Source organism: Nicotiana attenuata, unplaced genomic scaffold (assembly GCF_001879085.1).
Source record: "Nicotiana attenuata strain UT unplaced genomic scaffold, NIATTr2, whole genome shotgun sequence".
Lineage (NCBI taxonomy): Eukaryota > Viridiplantae > Streptophyta > Magnoliopsida > Solanales > Solanaceae > Nicotiana > Nicotiana attenuata.
This window is the reverse complement of record NW_017673590.1, coordinates 84,923-103,430: the sequence shown is the minus strand read 5'-3', so window position 1 is coordinate 103,430 and position 18,508 is coordinate 84,923.

Genomic DNA, 18,508 nt, shown 5'->3' with positions numbered 1-18,508 from the left:
GTTCTGTTTTGGTGGGGAAGGAGAAGGGACCGATTATTATATAGGTATAGCGCGGTTTAAACGGACACTATACTATAGCGCCTTACATTAGAGCATTATACCTTCCCCATTTGAGTTCAAATATAACGCCTTATATTAGGGCGTTATACCTTAACGAACAAACGGTCGTTAAGGTATAGCGCGATCAACTAGGGTGTTATATATGTTATGGCACCCAATTTTTTCCCACACTTTTGGTTCTTTGAGTACAAATAAATCACATTTTGATTTCGGACTCCAGATTTAGAACTTATTGATTTCACTGCACCTCTATTAACTATCTGTATGGCTTCATGCTGTTTGATTTGATGGCAAAGGCACTTTTTCCCCTTTTTTTCTGTTGGGAATGTACGAGACTTACCAAATTGAAGTGTTGTTGAAAACTTTCTAACGGAAGATCTTTTTTAATTGCAAATTCTAATGTCTGCCAAAATGGACGCTCCCTTACAGCTTGTTTGGATGGTTGTTACGTATCGTTTCATAATGTATTGTATTGTACTGTATCATTTGATAAATATAATGTTTGGATAGATTGTGTCGTTTGCCATCATTTCATGATAACACGCACCTTGCAATATTATAAAAAAAAATTATTATATAAAAAAGTAGGGCAAATGATAAAATAAAATTATTTAATAATAATAAAGGGTGAGATTGAGAGAAAAAGAAAAGGTAACGATGGGACCACACCAAATTGGTCGTTACATAAAGTGGCACGATACAATAAAATTTAAGTAACAATTAAAATAAAATATCGTATTTAACGTAACAATACGATATAATACAATGGATAACAACCATCCAAACAAGTTGTTAGTGAAGAGTATTTAATTGTGATTTATGACAGTTTAACTTTTGGACCAAAGGGGCATTTGATGTTTTTGTCAAAGAAAAGTAAAAAGTAAAATATTCGTTGATAAGGCAAATTCCAGCCAATAATTGTTGTTGTTTCCATTAATTTTATAGTATCATCTATTGATGTGCCCAAAGGGTTTTCCAAAAGAACGTAAATTAGAACAAATAAAAATTTCACTTGAGAAAGGCAGAAAGCTACCGCTTCTAAAATAAAAGTCTCATTTTCTTTTTTTTTAGAGTGTATCACTATTTTAAAATAAAGAAAGGTTTGTGAATAAGAAAGAAATAGTTGGTACGACATTGTGTAAACTCTTGTAATGCTTATATATTGTCCTTCAGATTCGAAAAAATTTTATTTTGTGTCTCATAATACAACTAACACTAGTTGTATGAGGCAACATTTTTGTCTCAAAGTTTTGTGGACCCAGAAGTATAAGATTAGAGTCCACAAATGTATAAGACAAAAGGGAACCTCATACACTAATGTCTATGAGACACAAAATAAAACTTCTCTTTAGATTCAGTTTTTGTACTTTTGCCAAGTTATATTTTTGGGACAAGTAGCTTTGGGTTTGAGTTTATTCCATGAGAAAAGAATCTTTGCCTTCTTTTAAAGGTCAAGACTCAAAAGTGCAAGAACATTTCATTTTCAGTCTTTTGTACAGCAGTTAATAGGCTGGGACCCAGCTGCTAACATATAAAGGAGCTGAAACTTCTACAACTAGGAATCTGGCGTTTTCGAGTCTACTTTTTTTTATCTCTGAGTCCGAAACTTAAATGATAATATTTTTTGTACAAAAAGCACTTTTTTAATGTTTTAAAAAAAAAGTTACATTAATAGGTAATTCGCAGTATTATACTGCGAATTATCAAGAAAAATAATTTTTTTAAGCAATTCGCAGTATTATACTGAGAATTGCTTGAGATGGGCCCAACTCATTTTTGAAATAGCATTTTGCAGTATTATACTGCGAATTAGGTTAATTCGCTGTATGATACTACGGATTAGACTGATTTTACTGATTTTTGGCCCCACCAATAATAATTAACTGACATAACAATAATTCAAATACATAAAACGCAGTATAATACTGCAAATTACTTTGAAAAATTCTACACCCCAAGCTCGGACTTGCCTTATTTATAGGCGTGTCAGTTTTATTAAAATTCATTCAATACTTAAACTTCAAACATATGTTCATTATTCTCTCTTCTCCTTATCAATCATTTTTTAACAATGTCTGAAGTGCCAAAAATAAGGGTTTCACTGTATTGGGGGGGTGAGGTTGTGATGCAGAATAACTCTGTGAGGTATAGCTCACCTCCACAGTGTCATGTTAAATTGCCGCTTAATATGGAGTACGATACATTGGTATCGTTGTTACGTAAAAAAATGAGTGAGCGGAGGCGTTCGGTTAGCCTTAAAGTAACCTGTAGATTTCCTTATTTAGTGACTCCGTAGGGGTTTGCTTATTATTCTGAGTTTAACATCGAGGATGATGAAACTCTTAGAGATTTTTTGCGGATTCCGGATGAATACAGGGAATTTATTATAATAAAATTATTGGAAATGTACGTCAAGGTGGAGGACCTTCCTAGTAAATAATTATGTATGGGTTCCAGGCTTGATTTTTGAGGTCCGGTAGCACCGAGTTATCCTTAATTATTATGCGTCTCAATTTCAACATTTTTAGAATTTTGTTAACTTAATAAATTAAATTATAAATTTTTGAATTGGAGATAATCGTTATGTATGGGTTCCAGGCTTGATTTATTAGGCCCGGTAGCACCGAATAATCCTTAATTATTATGCGTCTCAATTTCAACATTTTTAGAATTTTGTTAACTTAATAAATTAAATAATTAATTATGTTTAATATTGGAGATAATAATTATGTATGGGTTCCAGGCTTGATTTTTGAGGCCCGGCAGCACCGACTTATCCTTAATTATTATGCGTCTCAATTTCAACATTTTTAGAATTTTGTTAACTTAATAAATTAAATTATAAATTTTTGAATTTGGAGATAATAGTTACGTTATGGGTTCCAGGCTTGATTTTTTAGGCCCGATAACACCGAATAATCCTTAATTATTATGCGTCTCAATTTTAACATTTTTAAAATTTTGTTAACTTATTAAATTAAAATAATTAATTATGTTTAATATTGGAGATAATAATTATGTATGGGTTCCAGGCTTGATTTTGAGGCGCCGGCAGCACCGACTTATCCTTAATTATTATGCGTCTCAATTTCAACATTTTTAGAATTTTGTTAACTTAATAAATTAAATAATTAATTATGTTTAATATTGGAGATACTAATTATTGTATGGGTTCCAGGCTTGATTTTTAGGCCTGGTAGCACCGACTTATCCTTAATTATTATGCGTCTTAATTTCAACATTTTTAGAATTTGTTAACTTAATAATTAATTATAAATTTTTGAATTGGAGATAATAGTTATGTTATGGGTTCCAGGCTTGATTTTTGCGCCCGGTAGCACGAGTTATCCTTAATTATTATGTGTCTCAATTTCAAAATTTTTAAAATTTGTTAGCTACTGAGACTCTACGCTAAAAGGCTCTAACATTTTACTACGCTAAAAGTCTCTATATTTTACTTCGCTAAAAGACACTATATTTTACTACGCTACAAGGCTCTACAATATGAACATAACATTAACAATACAAATAAACAAAATAAATAATATTATTAACAATACAAATTATTTATCAAATTTTAATACAAATTACATAAGAATACAAATTATTTATCAAATTTTAAGCATTTTTGGTCACAAACATAACATAAATTCGGGTATATAAATCAAATATAACACAAACAATCCAGTAGCATTTTTGGTCACAAACATAACATAAATTCGGGTATCAAATAAATCAATCCGGGTGGTATATAAAAGATACAAAATTAAACAAAAACATAATATAAATTCACATGGAAACATACTAAACAATACTAATATGCATGACTATACGAGTTTCGGCATATACTAAATTGAAATACCTCGATGTAAGTTTTTTGAATATTATTGAAATCGAATTTTTGCACCCGAAACACGGAATCCAAAGCTTCTTTTGTGTGTGGGACCTACACTCCTTGCTCTTTATGGGACGGGTGGGGCCAAAACTTTTTTTTTTTTTTTTAAAATGACGGGAGGTTGGGGGGGGGACCAGAAACAGGCAGGTTTGTTTTTTAATGGAGGCTTCAATGTCGTTGTCCAAGGAAGAAGAAGGGCCTTATTTAATTAAGGCGATTCGCAGTATAGTACTGCGAATTACTAATTCGCAGTACTATACTGCGAATCGCCTTAATTAAATAAGGCTGGGCCCAACTCATAAATTAAACGCAGCGTTTTGGTACTTTGCAGTACTATACTGCGAATTGATTTAACACAAAATTTCCGTTAACGCAATTCGCAGTACAGTACTGCGAAGTATCCATTTTTGTAACTTTTTTTTTAAACATTAAAAACGTACTTTGTGTCTAAAAAGTCATTAATTAAATTTCGGACTCTTTTTATCTCAGTCAACGTGGTCCTGAGGTCATCCCTTCTCTCTCATCCTCAGTCATTTTTAAATATATATATTTCATGCCACACACTATTTTCATCTATTTTTTATAAATACAATCCTAGTCATTCCTACTCAGTACTCATCAATCTAATTAAGGATAAGAAATTAATTGCTAATTTGCCTCGTGCTTAGTTAGAACTCGTCATACATGATAATTTGCTAGTTCATGATTTAAGTAATTTATGCTTGAATTAAAGGATTCTAATTGCGCAATGATTTTTGAGGAATTTTCAGAAACCACTACTCCCTCCGGTTCACAATAAGTGTCCAATTTGCTTTTTCATTTTGGTTCAAAATAACTGTCCAGTTATGTAATCAAGAAAGAATTCAATTTATATTTACAAAATAACCCCTATGTACATATCCCTAAAAAGTTCTCTTACTCCTCACATTAAATGTTTAATTAGGGGTAGTTTAGTCATAGTAGGTATTTTTGTATAGAATTTAGTATTTTCTTAACGGGCGTGCTAAAAGCAAATTGGACACTTATTGTGAACCGGAGGGAGTATTGTTTAGTGGTTATTAACTTCCTATAGTTATCATATACATAATTACTTCCTATAGCTATTATTCAATTGTTACGGTAATGTGTTCGATGTATTCACGCTGCTGTATTCATGAATGCAGCATCAAAAAGCGCCTAAAAATTAGGATAGTCCAGCTATACGCGCATGTATTCATATATATATATCTGCACCATGTATTCATGAATATATCAGCAAAAAGTGCCTAAAATCAGGGCAGTCCAACTGTATGCGCATGTATTCACATGTATTTGCACTGCGTATCGGTAAAATGTGCCTAAAATCAGGGCAGTCCAGTTGTATGCGCATGTATTCGCGCCATGTATTCATGAATACAATAATAGCAATCACTTTAAAAATAGGTATGTACAGCTATCTAAGAGAGAGGAAAAACATAAATAGCGTATTTCATACCTCAATGGTAGTATATACCATAAATACTTATTTTGCTAAAAAATATAAAAGGTATCTATAGAAGATAATATTTTAAAATGATTTTGATTAATAATAAATAGGGTGTATATCTTTGCTTAGTTAATTCGAACGAGGTCGAATGTAACTTTTACTTAATTACGGCTGGGGTCGAGTTAGGTATTGAGGCAACGTTGCTTTGGCCGTGCGTTTAGCGAAAATATGGGTGAACTTTCTGCATTTGTGCTTTGTTCATATACATTGGAGAAATTTACATATTTTTCGGGTTGGCATTCCAGTCCCAGCCTGTCTGGTGTCAGTTGGCATCCGAGTCCTAATCTATTTAGTCCACTCATTAGTCGAACTGGAGAACTATTGAGAGGTTGGGCAATGAACTGATCGTCTTGTGCCTCCGTCCGTTCACACTTCAACTTGAAGCGCCCCCCTTATCGCCTCATTAAAAATCTCCTTGAGAAAACTCAATTGGGACAAAACTCAAGTGAGGGAAAAAAGAGTACGACTTGGAGAATGCTCTTTCTTAAAAGTTGAAGTACTTGAGGTGGGTGACATTCAAATTGTTTGGTAGTAGTTTTCGTTCCATTGTTTCTAGTTGGAATGACCCTTTGTTTGTTGTTGCCGTGATTTTTTATGGGCCGTCCCAATTTGTTCCCAATTTTCCTTCTCGTGGGTCTTTGCTTGCTTGTGTTTTAGCTTTGAGCACGTAGTCCCCGACTTTGAGTGATCTGAACCTTTGCCTTTTTGTTATAATCGTGTTCTGCCTGTTGTTTTTGGGGGATCAACCTCATGTAGGCCATGTCTCTCCATTTCTCGGCTTCGTCGAGCTCTTGCCTTCTACTTTAGTCGTTCTTTGGTCCGCTCTCGTGGGAATATTTCAAACTGGGCTCTCCAACTTCGATAGATATTACTACATCAGTCCCATAGACTAATGAGTAGGGCGTGTATCCCGTGGTCGTCTTCAGCATTGTTCGGTAGGCCCAAAGTACTTCTGGTAGTAACTCCGGCCATAGTCCCTTGGCGTTCTCAAGCTTTTTCTTCATGATGTTTGATGATAGGCTATATTTACGTATTTTAGTCGCTTATTACACTCTAATTTACTGCACTTTAATTGAGTTTGAGCTTTAATCGCTAGTGTCTTGCACTAACTGTGTGTTTTATGCCTTGTAGGAGTGATTCCGAGCTATATAGATGTTATGGAATGAATTCAAGTGATTTGGAGCTTTGAAATCTGAGTAAAAGCCAAAGTATACAAGCCGGGATCGCGTTTGGGGGTCAACGGATGATAGTTAGAGCGAACGAAGAATCGAGCAGGCATATTGTGCACTGTCTAGTAAAATAGATATATCATTTTGTTCAGAACTCTATTTTGGCACCATAATATATGGTTGGAAAGCTAACTCAAAGGGCTACAACTTTCATGTTGTACGTTTTTCCAAATTCCGAACGGAATAGGGTGAAAAGTGGGCGCCCAGATGCGCGATCACGCTAGTTTTAGCGCGCCCAACACAGAAAGTTGTCCAACTAGCGCGGCCATTAGCGCACCCAGATGCGCGACCGCGCTAGTCAACCTCGGGAAAAATATCCTTTTTCACATTGGAGAAGGTATAATTATGTGGGCCCAACCCTACTTGGTATATATACATGGAAAAACGGTATTTTGAGGGAGGAGGACGTTTTTGAGAGGAAAACACAAGCACAGAGCCGCCGTGGAGGCCGGGTTTCATCTTTTCTTCCACCAACTTAGTCTTTTTATGTTTCTTTGTATGATTGTTGTTTTGCTACCATGTCTATGTGGAGCTAAACTTCACATTCTAGGGTTGTGGTTCTTTCATGACTATTGTTATTCGGATATTGATTTTGATTTCTTAGTTTATCATATTGGTTTATTTATTCAATCCTGCACTTAATTATTTGATTGCTTGATCACCAATTGAATACTATCTACGAATCTAGAGTTGAACTCGAATATGGGAATTCTAGATTGCATATAGGATTGAGTAGACCAAGTTCTTGAACCTGGGCATCGGGGAACGGATTCGCAATTAGGATAGACATATACCTAATTGCCTTGCTTGGTTGAAATACAGGAATTATAAATGCGTTCTTGTTGATTCTAACTCCATAGACATATAGGCGTTAGGTTAGCTTGAATAGGCGAGTAAGAACTCGACAGATTCTTATAAGCAATATTAACCCTGTTAACCAATAAACTAGATAAATTAGTTAGTCAATTCAATTGAAGAATACAATAGGAATGTTATATAACCCATAACCCTAGATTGTTTTCATTACATTGATATCACAAAAATCTGCGCTTTCTCTGTTCAAAGTTCATTATTTGTTTTTATTTATTTTAATTAGTTTAGAATCAAATACTTCTAGGTTTAATTCTTGTATAGATAATTAGGATAGTCTAATTTAGTTAATAGTTAATCACAAGTCCTCGTGGGTTCGACATCCGACTTTTAGTCACTTTATTACTTGATGACCGCGTATACTTGCGTGTGCGTTTGGCCGCAACAAGTTTTTGGCGCCGTTGCCGGGGACTTGGAAATTAACTAGTCTACTAGGTTAGATTTTTACTTTTTGTCTATTCAAGTTTCTTTTTATTTTTATCTTAGTTTAATATTTTGTTATCTTTGTTGACATGGCTTCTTGGAATGAGAATTGGTCGAATATTGGTTATTCTTATTATGATGATCCTTGTCCATATTGTGGAGGACCTCACTGGTGGAAAAATTATCAGAATGTTCCCGGGAGCGAGTTGTGCGCACAATCTCAATCCTTTAAGTGGAATATTTGTAATATATGTGGTGGTCAAGATGGCCATTGGGATGGTTGTCCAATTCTTATTATCCTTCTCAGAACTCTTATTATGATATTTCTAATAATGTTTATGAGTTTGATAGGAGCAATGAAGTACATGATATGGAACGTGATGCATATTTTAGGGATATTCTGAGGCAAGTAGTCGAGCTACAAGATGAAAATCGAAAGGCTGCACAAAGAATTAGTGCAGCAATCATGAGAATGAAGGACGAGACGGAGGAAGTGGCTGAAGAGAGCGAGCTCCCACCAGAAAATAATTTTGAAGAAGCAGATATAGTGAGCCAATATTGGCTAGAGGAACAAGCTCAACATATAAAATCTCATGAGTTTCTCCGTGATGGTCTTTCAAATATGACAAAACAACTAATAGAAGCAAGAACTGAGCTCAGGCAAGAGATAGACCAATTTGGCTTAGATATCCATGACTTGCATGATCAATTGAATAAAAAGGTTGAGGCGTCTGATGCCCCACAACCAATTTTTGCGGATACTGGCCAGCTTGTGAAGCAGAAAGAGGAATTCCAACTATTCGACCAAAATATTATTAATGATGCCAAGGTTCACGAAGAGTGCAAAATTGAGGATGTCAAAATTAATGCAATTTTGGAGTTAGAGCGTATTGGACCTCATTCTAAACACTTTTCAACATTGTGTTTGGTTGGTGACATGGAAATTGATCCACTCGAGCATATGGAGAGTCAATGGATGAGGAACAAAGTGTTTATATTCTGAAATTTGCCACACCAAGGAGACAAAATGACACTCCTCACTTAAAGGCCAAGAAGTGCAAGATGCGATACCTACTACTTGGGTTCTTTATTTTTACACCACCGCATCATGAACGTGATAGAAAAATTGATGCAAAATTGGGGGCGCAATTCATATCCTTAAAGTGGAAGGAAAAGGGGTGACCGTACAAAGGATCGTACCTGGGAGAAGTCTGAGTATCCCGTGAGCTGCTAATGCTTCGGACTTTGGCCTACCAGGGAGTCTCTTTTACCCTCTTGTTATGTTTAGTGTGCATCGAGGAAATTGCACAATTTTAAGTGTGGGGTGAGGAGATTTTCTGGGTGATTTTCTGTGCTATGTTAGCTTAGTTATAGTACTTGTTCTTAGTGTAGTAACTTTTTTTAAAAAAAAACAAAAACAAAAAAAAAACGAAAAAAAAATCGAAAAATTTAGACTTTTCCCGACGATGGATTTTGTGGACAGCTTTCTTGAGAGATTAAGGTCCAATAAAAAAAATAAAAAAAGGGTGAAAAATAGAAAAAATCCAAAAATGCGTCTTTTATTTTTTTTAGGTAGCAATAATCCCCCATGGTTTTTCTCTGTGCAACGGTTCTTTTCCATGGGATGTAGTTTGAACCGGGTAGTAGTATTTTTATTTTTATTTTTAGAGTAGATTAGAATTTAGGGAATAAATGGAGGAAGAATGATGAATCTAGGCGCCCTTGACTTGTTTGATAGTAGCATATTTAGGCTTTAGCATGTGTAGTATCTTCTCTATGATTTGAAATTATTGATGATGCCTTGCTTAGTTGGATAGCATGTTTTGTGACCCCTATGTCTCGTTTAATTGGCTTATGTTCACTTTGTGCTTAATGCTTAATATCTCGTAGCTCCGTGAATACTTGCATTAGTTGAGAGTCGGAATGAAACCGTCCTTAGTGAGTCATGTGCCATGTGTGGTGAGATTTTTGTGTAGTCCATGTATTGTACTTGTGTCTAGAACTTGCCCGGTATGTAAGTTGAAGCGAAATTTTAGGTGATGTTCGGTTTGAAAAATGATTTTAGGCTTTCTTTAATCTTTTGAGCTTAGTGCTTATCATAAATAAAATTTATCCCTAGTAAACCCTTTTGAGCCTATAAACTTTTATTTGGCACCCACATTACAAGCCTATACCCTTTTTGTTCTTAAATTGACATTGTTTTGATCCTTTTACCTCTTAAAGCACTTTTAATTGTGAGATGAGCGTTAAAAGAAGTAAGAAGGAACTCAGTGTGGTGTGGCTTTTGAGTGGAACCAACAAAAGGAAGAAAGGTGCACTTGTTTTGTAAAATAATACACCACTGGCGGAAATTGAAAAATAAATAGAGATGAATAAATTGTTGTCTTGTTCTTACTAGTGGGTATGAATTAATGTAGTGCTTAAAGAAGAAGGGAGCATTTTGGGGGTGATATTGTTTGTGAAAGTGAAGTGGATTGAAGAATTTATGCTTAAAGTTGATTATGTGGTGTGTTAAAGTGCTTAGGAGGGTTAGTCACTATTCCTAAATATATCCTACCCGTCCCTTAGCCCACATTACAACCATAAAAAAGACCTAATTGATTTTAGATCGAGCGAGCCTACATTAGTAGAGATTTACATTAAGGGCAAGCCTATGGTACCAATTACATGCATGTGACTTCTTTTGTGAGGGTAAGCGATATTTTCTTTGATATATTTGATCATGAGATTCGAATGTGTGGATTCAACTTACTCTCTTGCCTTGGTTGTGAGGGCACATGGTTTCACGAAGGATAGGTAACATTATTAGACTTCTCTAGGATGTTGGGTGTTCAAGCCATGAGTGCATTGTGACATTGAGTCGGTTTTTGAGGCTAAGATTGTTGTGAGCATATTGTCTTTGTTTAAATATATTTAAATAATGACATAAGTAAAGGGAAGTGTATGATGATTGCATATGCTAGAGTTTAATTGTTGCTATCAACCATAATCATTGGTGTAGTGTGCTTCAAATATGTTAAGTGCTCATAGATAGAGTAAATTTTTGGTTGACTCGAGGACGAGCAACGTTTAAGTGTGGGGTGTTGATGATAGGCTATAATTACTTATTTTAGTCGCTTATTACACTCTAATTTACTGCACTTTAATTGAGTTTGAGCTTTAATCGCTAGTGTCTTGCACTAACTGTGTGTTTTATGCCTTGTAGGAGTGATTCCGAGCTATATAGATGTTATGGAATGAATTCAAGTGATTTGGAGCTTTGAAATCTGAGTAAAAGCCCAAGGATACAAGCCGGGATCGCGTTTGGGGGTCAACGGATGATAGTTAGAGCGAACGAAGAATCGAGCAGGCATGTTGTGCACTATCTAGTAAAATAGATATATCATTTTGCTCAGAAATCCATTTTGGCTGCACAATATATGGTTGGAAAGCTAACTCAAAGGACTACAACTTTCATGTTTTATATTTTTCTAAATTCCAAACGGTACAGGGTGAAAAGTGCGCGTCCAGATGCGCGATCGCGCTAGTTTTAGCGCGCCCAGGACGGAAAGTTGTTGTCACGACCCCAGTTCACCCTCCATGAACATGTCGCGATAGCACCTAGTTCCTAACTCTAGGTAAGCCTAACAATGCGGAATGACAAATTAACATTTGCGGAATAATTAATTAAAACTGAACATACGGATATAACAACTGTATATAAGGCCACTCGGCCTATACAACTCAAAAATATGCGGAAGTCTACAACTAAATCCCAAAACCCGAAAACTCACGGGAAACCCAGGCTAATAGAATGTAGTAATCTGCTCTACACCAGAATGTCTAAACAACGTGAAAGGAAATAAAGGAACTATCTGCTAAAGCCCGAATAGAGTAGAGACTCCTGGTCTGCGGACGTAGCAGATATACCTCAAGTCTCAGCTAGGACTCTCCACCACGAGGATGATACGCCTGGGAGGAAGTACCTGGATCTGCACATGAAAAACATGCGCAGGAGGGGCATGCATACACCACAGCGGTACTCAGTAAGTGCCAAGCCTAACCTCGGTCGGGTAGTGACGAGGAAGGTCAGGGCCATACTGAGATAAAACATATTAAATAATAAGATAACGGAAACAGTTTAAATAAAGTCTACAGCGAGAATCTAAACCAGATAAACAGGGAAGAACAGTAGTAGAAAGCAAAGGTAACAATACAAGAAATACCGCTCTCAACAAGGAATAATAGCCGCGGATCTCTTGGTATCCCGAGGATCTCTTGGTATCCTCATCATATGCACTAGGGATCTCTTGGTATCCCGGGGATCTCTTGGTATCCTCATCATAAACACTGGGGATCTCTTGCTATCCCGAGGATCTCCTGGTATCCTCATTAAGCAAGTGAGGGATCTCTTGGTATCCCGATATATATAGAAATACATGTGTCAGGGATCTCTTGGTATCCCGCACCCTCAATCCAGAATATATCAAGTACAGGGGGATCTCCCAGGAAGCCGTCCCGTAGTCCCAAATTAAACACACAACAACAACAACTCAAAATCTCATAATAAGTGCAACAATCAGTACAGGTAGTAGAAATTTCTAGCCTAACATGCTTCACAGAGAACAAATAGTACAGTTACACAATTAAGCAAGCAAGTCAGCTAAGCATGCTTCTCTAAGCTAGCACAGGTTTAAACTTACAGACTAGAATGAACAAGTAAACAGGAAACTCAATTTAAATACTTCAAGTAGAAACGGGTTTACAACAATTAGCTCAAGTACGTGCTCGTCACCTCACGTACGAGGCATTCAAATATTCAAAGATTATGTCCTAAGGGGAAGGGTCCCCCACACAAGGTTAGACAAGCGACTTACCTCGAACCGGCTCAATATCAACTAGAAACCACGCTCTTGCCACGAGTATCCGACTCCAAATGGCTCAAATCTATTCAATTCAATTGCACATTGTAAATAACATCGCAAACACCTGGTTTTGCTATTAAATTCAAAGATACGGCATAAAATTAGGTGAAATGACCAAAATTCCCTTCAGGCCAACGCCTCGGAATCGAATAATTTTCACATTTTCGGAACCCTCGTACTCTCACGAGTCTAACCATATAAAGATCTCTCAAATCGGAGGTCAAATGCTCACTCAAAACCCAAAAGTTTGGCCTAAGAAGTTTTAACCAAATTCCTCAAATTTTAGTCCCAAATTCGAATTTTTAATGATGGATTTAACTACAAATGATGAAATATAACTAGAAGAGATTAAGGAAACGTTACCCAATAATCTTCTCTTCAAAACCCACTCAAAATCGCCCTCCCGAGCTCTCAATTGATTTTTGTAACTTATGAACTCAAACCCTCGAAATTTCTATTTCTGCCCAGGGATTTCCGCTTCTGCGGACAAGGGACCACTTCTGCGGTCCCGCTTTTGCGGGATATCGACCGCTTCTGCGGTTTTCACAATAGGGCTCGGGGGCCGCATCTGCGATAGGAAACTCGCAGATGCGTAACCGCATATGTGGAAAAACGTCCGCACCTGCGGAAAAGACTGAAGAAGCCAAAACCCGCATTTGCGATGGCCCAGCCGCTTATGCGGCTCCGCTTCTGCGGTTCCCAAGCCGCAGAAGCGAAAAGATACCAGAAGCAGCAGAACTGCTACCTCTCAACTTCCAAAATTCTTTCGTTAACCACCCAAAATCATCCCGAGGCCTCCGGGACCAATACCACCTAATACCTTATTCAAACTTGTACCAATCTTAAAAACACCTAAAACAACGCCGGAAACCCAAATTAATCAAAGATTCAAGCCTAAGAACCTCAAATTCCAACAAAACACGCTTTCGATCAAAAACCTACCCGAACCTCGTCCGAATGACCTGAAATTTTGCACACACATCCCAAATTACATTACGGAACTACTGCAACTTTCGGAATCCCAATCCGACCCTCGGGTCAAAAACTCACTATCGGACCGAAAACTTCAAAAATTCAAACTTCGGCATTTCAAGCCTAATTGAGCTACGGACTTCTAAAACACATTCCGATCACGCTCCCAACCCCAAAATCACCTAACGGAGCTAACGGAACCATCGGATTTCCATTTCGAGGCCGTCTTCACACTGTTCCGACTATGGACCACTTTTCAACACTTAAGCTCTCATTTGGGGACTAAGTGTCCCAAAGCTCTCCGAAACTCAACACCGAACGTCCCGGCAAACCAAAATAGCAGAAATTAACTTAGGGGAAGCAGTTAATGGGGGATTGGGGAGTAAATTCTTAAGACGACCGGCCGGGTCGTCATAGTTGTCCAACTAGCGCGGCCATTAGCGCGCCCAGATGCGCGACCACGCTAGTCAAACTCGGGAAAAATGTCCTTTTTCACATTGGAGAAGGTATAATTGTTTGGGCCCAACCCTACTTGGTATATATACATGGAAAAATGTTATTTTGAGGGAGGAGGACATTTTTGAGAGGAAAACACAAGCACAGAGCCGCCGTGAGGCCGGATTTCATCTTTTCTTCCACCAACTTAGTCTTTTTATGTTTCTTTGTATGATTTGTTGTTTTGCTACCATGTCTATGTGGAGCTAAACTTCACGTTCTAGGGGTTGTGGTTCTTTCATGAATATTGTTATTCGGATATTGATTTTGATTTCTTAGTTTATCATATTGGTTTATTTATTCAATCCTGCACTTAATTATTTGATTGCTTGATCACCAATTGAATACTATCTACGAATCTAGAGTTGAAATCGAAAGTGGGAATTCTAGATTGCATATAGGATTGAGTAGAGCAAGTTCTTGAACCTGGGCATCGGGGAACGGATTCGCAATTAGGATAGACATATACCTAATTGCCTTGCTTGGTTGAAATATAGGAATTATAAATGCGTTCTTGTTGATTCTAACTCCATAGACATATAGGCGTTAGGTTAGCTTGAATAGGCGAGTAAGAACTCGACAGATTCTTATGAGCAATATTAACCCTGTTAACCAATAAACTAGATAAATTAGTTAGTCAATTCAATTGAAGAATACAATAGGAATGTTATATAACCCATAACCCTAGATTGTTTTCATTACATTGATATCATAAAAATCTGCTCTTTCTCTGTTCAAAGTTCATTATTTGTTTTTATTTATTTTAATTAGTTTAGAATCAAATACTTCTAGGTATAATTCTTGTATAGATAATTAGGATAGTCTAATTTAGTTAATAGTTAATCACAAGTCCTCGTGGGTTCGACATCCGACTTTTAGTCACTTTATTACTTGACGACTGCGTATACTTGTGTGTGTGTTTGGCCGCAACAATGTTCAGTATTGATTTATTAGAGGATTCTGCTTGCCCATTGCTCGCGGGGTGATATGGTGTTGAGAGTATTCTTTTGATATGCCACTTCTCGAAAAATTCGGCGACCTTTTTTTCATGTAAACTGGGGTCCCCTGTCGCAACTCATCTCTTTGGGGAGGCCGAAGCGGCACACTAGATTTTTCCATATCAAGGTGATCACTTCCTGTTCACGTATTTGGGCGAATGCTCCTGCTTCTACCCATTTAGAAAAATAGTCAGTTAAAACGAAAAGAAATCGTACGTTACCTCGCCTTGTGGGCGGCTTCTTTTTTTACTTCGGACATTATTTTTGCGCTGAAGTCGGCGACGAAGTCGGCAAAGACTTGTGACTTTATCACCGTTTGCGGTTGATATGTCATATCATGCTCGCTTAATTCTATGGCCCATTTGGCTAACCTGCCCGATAGCTCGGGTTTATGTAAAATACTTCACGAAGCTACGACCAAGGCCAGGGCCAATTTTTCAAGGTGGGGATACCTTATCTCGGAGTCAATAGTGTTTTGCTAATGTAATATATGGGAGATTGCGTACCTTTATTTTCTCGGATCAGGACTGCACTCACAGCTACCTCGAACACAGCAAGGTAGACGAGGTGGCGCTCCCCAGGTTCTAGTTTTGAAAGCAGTGGTGGCGACGACAATTAAGCCTTTAACTCTTTTAAGGCCTGGGCGCACTCGGAGATGAACTACATAGAATAAATTATTTTTTATGTTAAACCCAGATAATTATATCTTTTAATTAATTATTTAGCAAGAGAATCCAATTCAGTTATTTTTTAAATTCATCATATGAGTAAAATTCTTATTCAAGTAACAAAAAAAATTTAGGATACATAAATTTATTACATAAAAAGAGCGTTAAAACAAAAAGTAAAAATGTTAGTATGTTATTACGAATCAAAATGTTATACAAGTGTCTGAGGAAGCACAATCAAAGCTAAATTACAAACAAGAACATGCTTTCAAAATTATATTATAAAGAGTCGACTCTGTTATAACGGGATTATTCTTTGTAGATGCATTCGGCGAAATCGAACTAATATTTCTATGTCATGCATTACTTGCTAATCATATCAAGAGGCTTGACAATGTTAGTAATAATAGAATGGTGTACCAACAATGATATTATTGTAAGGCCACCCACTTTAGATTTGATATACCTCTTCAAACAACTTAAATAATCATCACAAATATATCAAGCATAAAACGGTGCTAAATATATAAGAAAAACAAAATTGATAATATGGATGAAGTACATATGGCTAAGTGTCAAACGATCGAAATAATTTTCCGGAGTTTTAGAGATATATTGGATATTAATGAACCGTTAGGTGGAAAATTAATGGTTTGGGAGGTATTTTATGTCAAGTACTACCAGGAGTTCCAAATTAACAAAAGCGGAGACTGTAAAAGCTAGCTTGCCAAAGTTATACTTCTGGTCTCAAACGAAAAAGATTCAACTGACAAGAAATATAAAGTAAGAACAGATCCAGTATTCAGTGTCTTCAATTGATTCGTGTCAGAAACGAAGAAGAGCATCCAATAAAAGATGATTTGGTTCTCCTTGAACACTTGATTATCAATCCTAATGGTAATAGTAGTGCATTTAATAAGAGAAATATTTTTATCATTAGATTAAAACGCAATTTGTGCAAATCGCATGATAGAATTAAAATTATATCTTAGCTAGAAAAAATGAATATGTTGATCAACTAAATAAAAGGTTGATTTCAAAATTTTTATAGTAAAAACAAAATGTTTTTCTATTTTTGACTCAGCTAAAAATTATACCAATAATTACTACAAAGAAAAATGCTTATATACTCTAATACAAAAAAGCTATTTTTCAAAATTCTAACTCAGATCAATCCAATGTTTAAAAGGCGGGGGCGAGAGGCGAGGCGTTTTACCTCTGACGAAACGAGACGAGGCGTAAGCCCTGAGACATTGGGCGTAAGTCCCACGGATCTTTAAATTTTACTAATTTCAAGAATTTTAAGATAGCACAAAATGAAAAATAATTATAAAAATTACATCAAAATCACAAAATTATAACAAATAACCTATTTAAAATATTTAATAAATTATAATTTGACCTATGAATAATACGAAAAGTATGACATATATCATAATATACAAATTAGTTGCAACGTTGTTACAACTCAAACATCAAAAGTAATGTATTCGATATGAAATCTTATATGTATCTCTTAAGGAGTAATAAATCTTGAAAGAAATATTATAATTTGATATTTTACTTAAGATACTCCTTTTATTGAATACGATTTCTAAGAGAATTTATGTAAAAACATAATTCACAATTTTAATATGATTCTCTAGCATTATTTATTTTTAATTTTTAACAAGTTAATAACTGACACATAATTTATCATACAATATCATGATAACTAATTATTTGTAAGTAATTACTAGCTAATATTGATATATTAAATTAATAAGTACTGTATCTTGTAAACGTGAAAAAAATAATATTTAGAAAAACAATTATAAAAATATTATGCACTATTATATAGTAAAGACATAATAAAAGTTAATAAATAAATACTTTCGAAAAGAAAGATTTATTTAAAATTTACTATTATAGCAGTCTTAGTGGATAACATGCAATAATTTTTTATTTTAATTATGACATGAAACACTCTCAACATAATGATTTATGATTAAGAAAAAAAGTAATTTGAATAGTCAACGATTTGGTAAGAAAATTAGAGGATTTACAAGTTTGTTACATATAATTGCATAAAGTTTATTAGGCGAGCCCAGTACCCTGGGCGTGTCCGGGGCACAAGCCCTGGTGGCCGAGGCGTAAGTCTCATGGAACTAAGCCCCACACATAAGCCCGGGGGCGTTTTACGAGTGCTCCGCTCCGGGGCGAGTCCCAACTCTGCCTTTTAAAACAGAGGATCAATCACAAAACTCTAAAAATAACCCAAAATTATTTTCATGTCCAAACACGATTGTAATTTTCACTTGAAAATTCTTTTGACTTTTCTTTGGAAATTTACAATTCTTATGTCCAAACGCCCACCAATTACTGAATGAATACATATTCTACACTTTTAGCTAATTTGATCGTAGATTGCCACACCAAGTAACATACTGCTGGAAGATGAAACATATCTGAACATAGAAAACCCCCCCC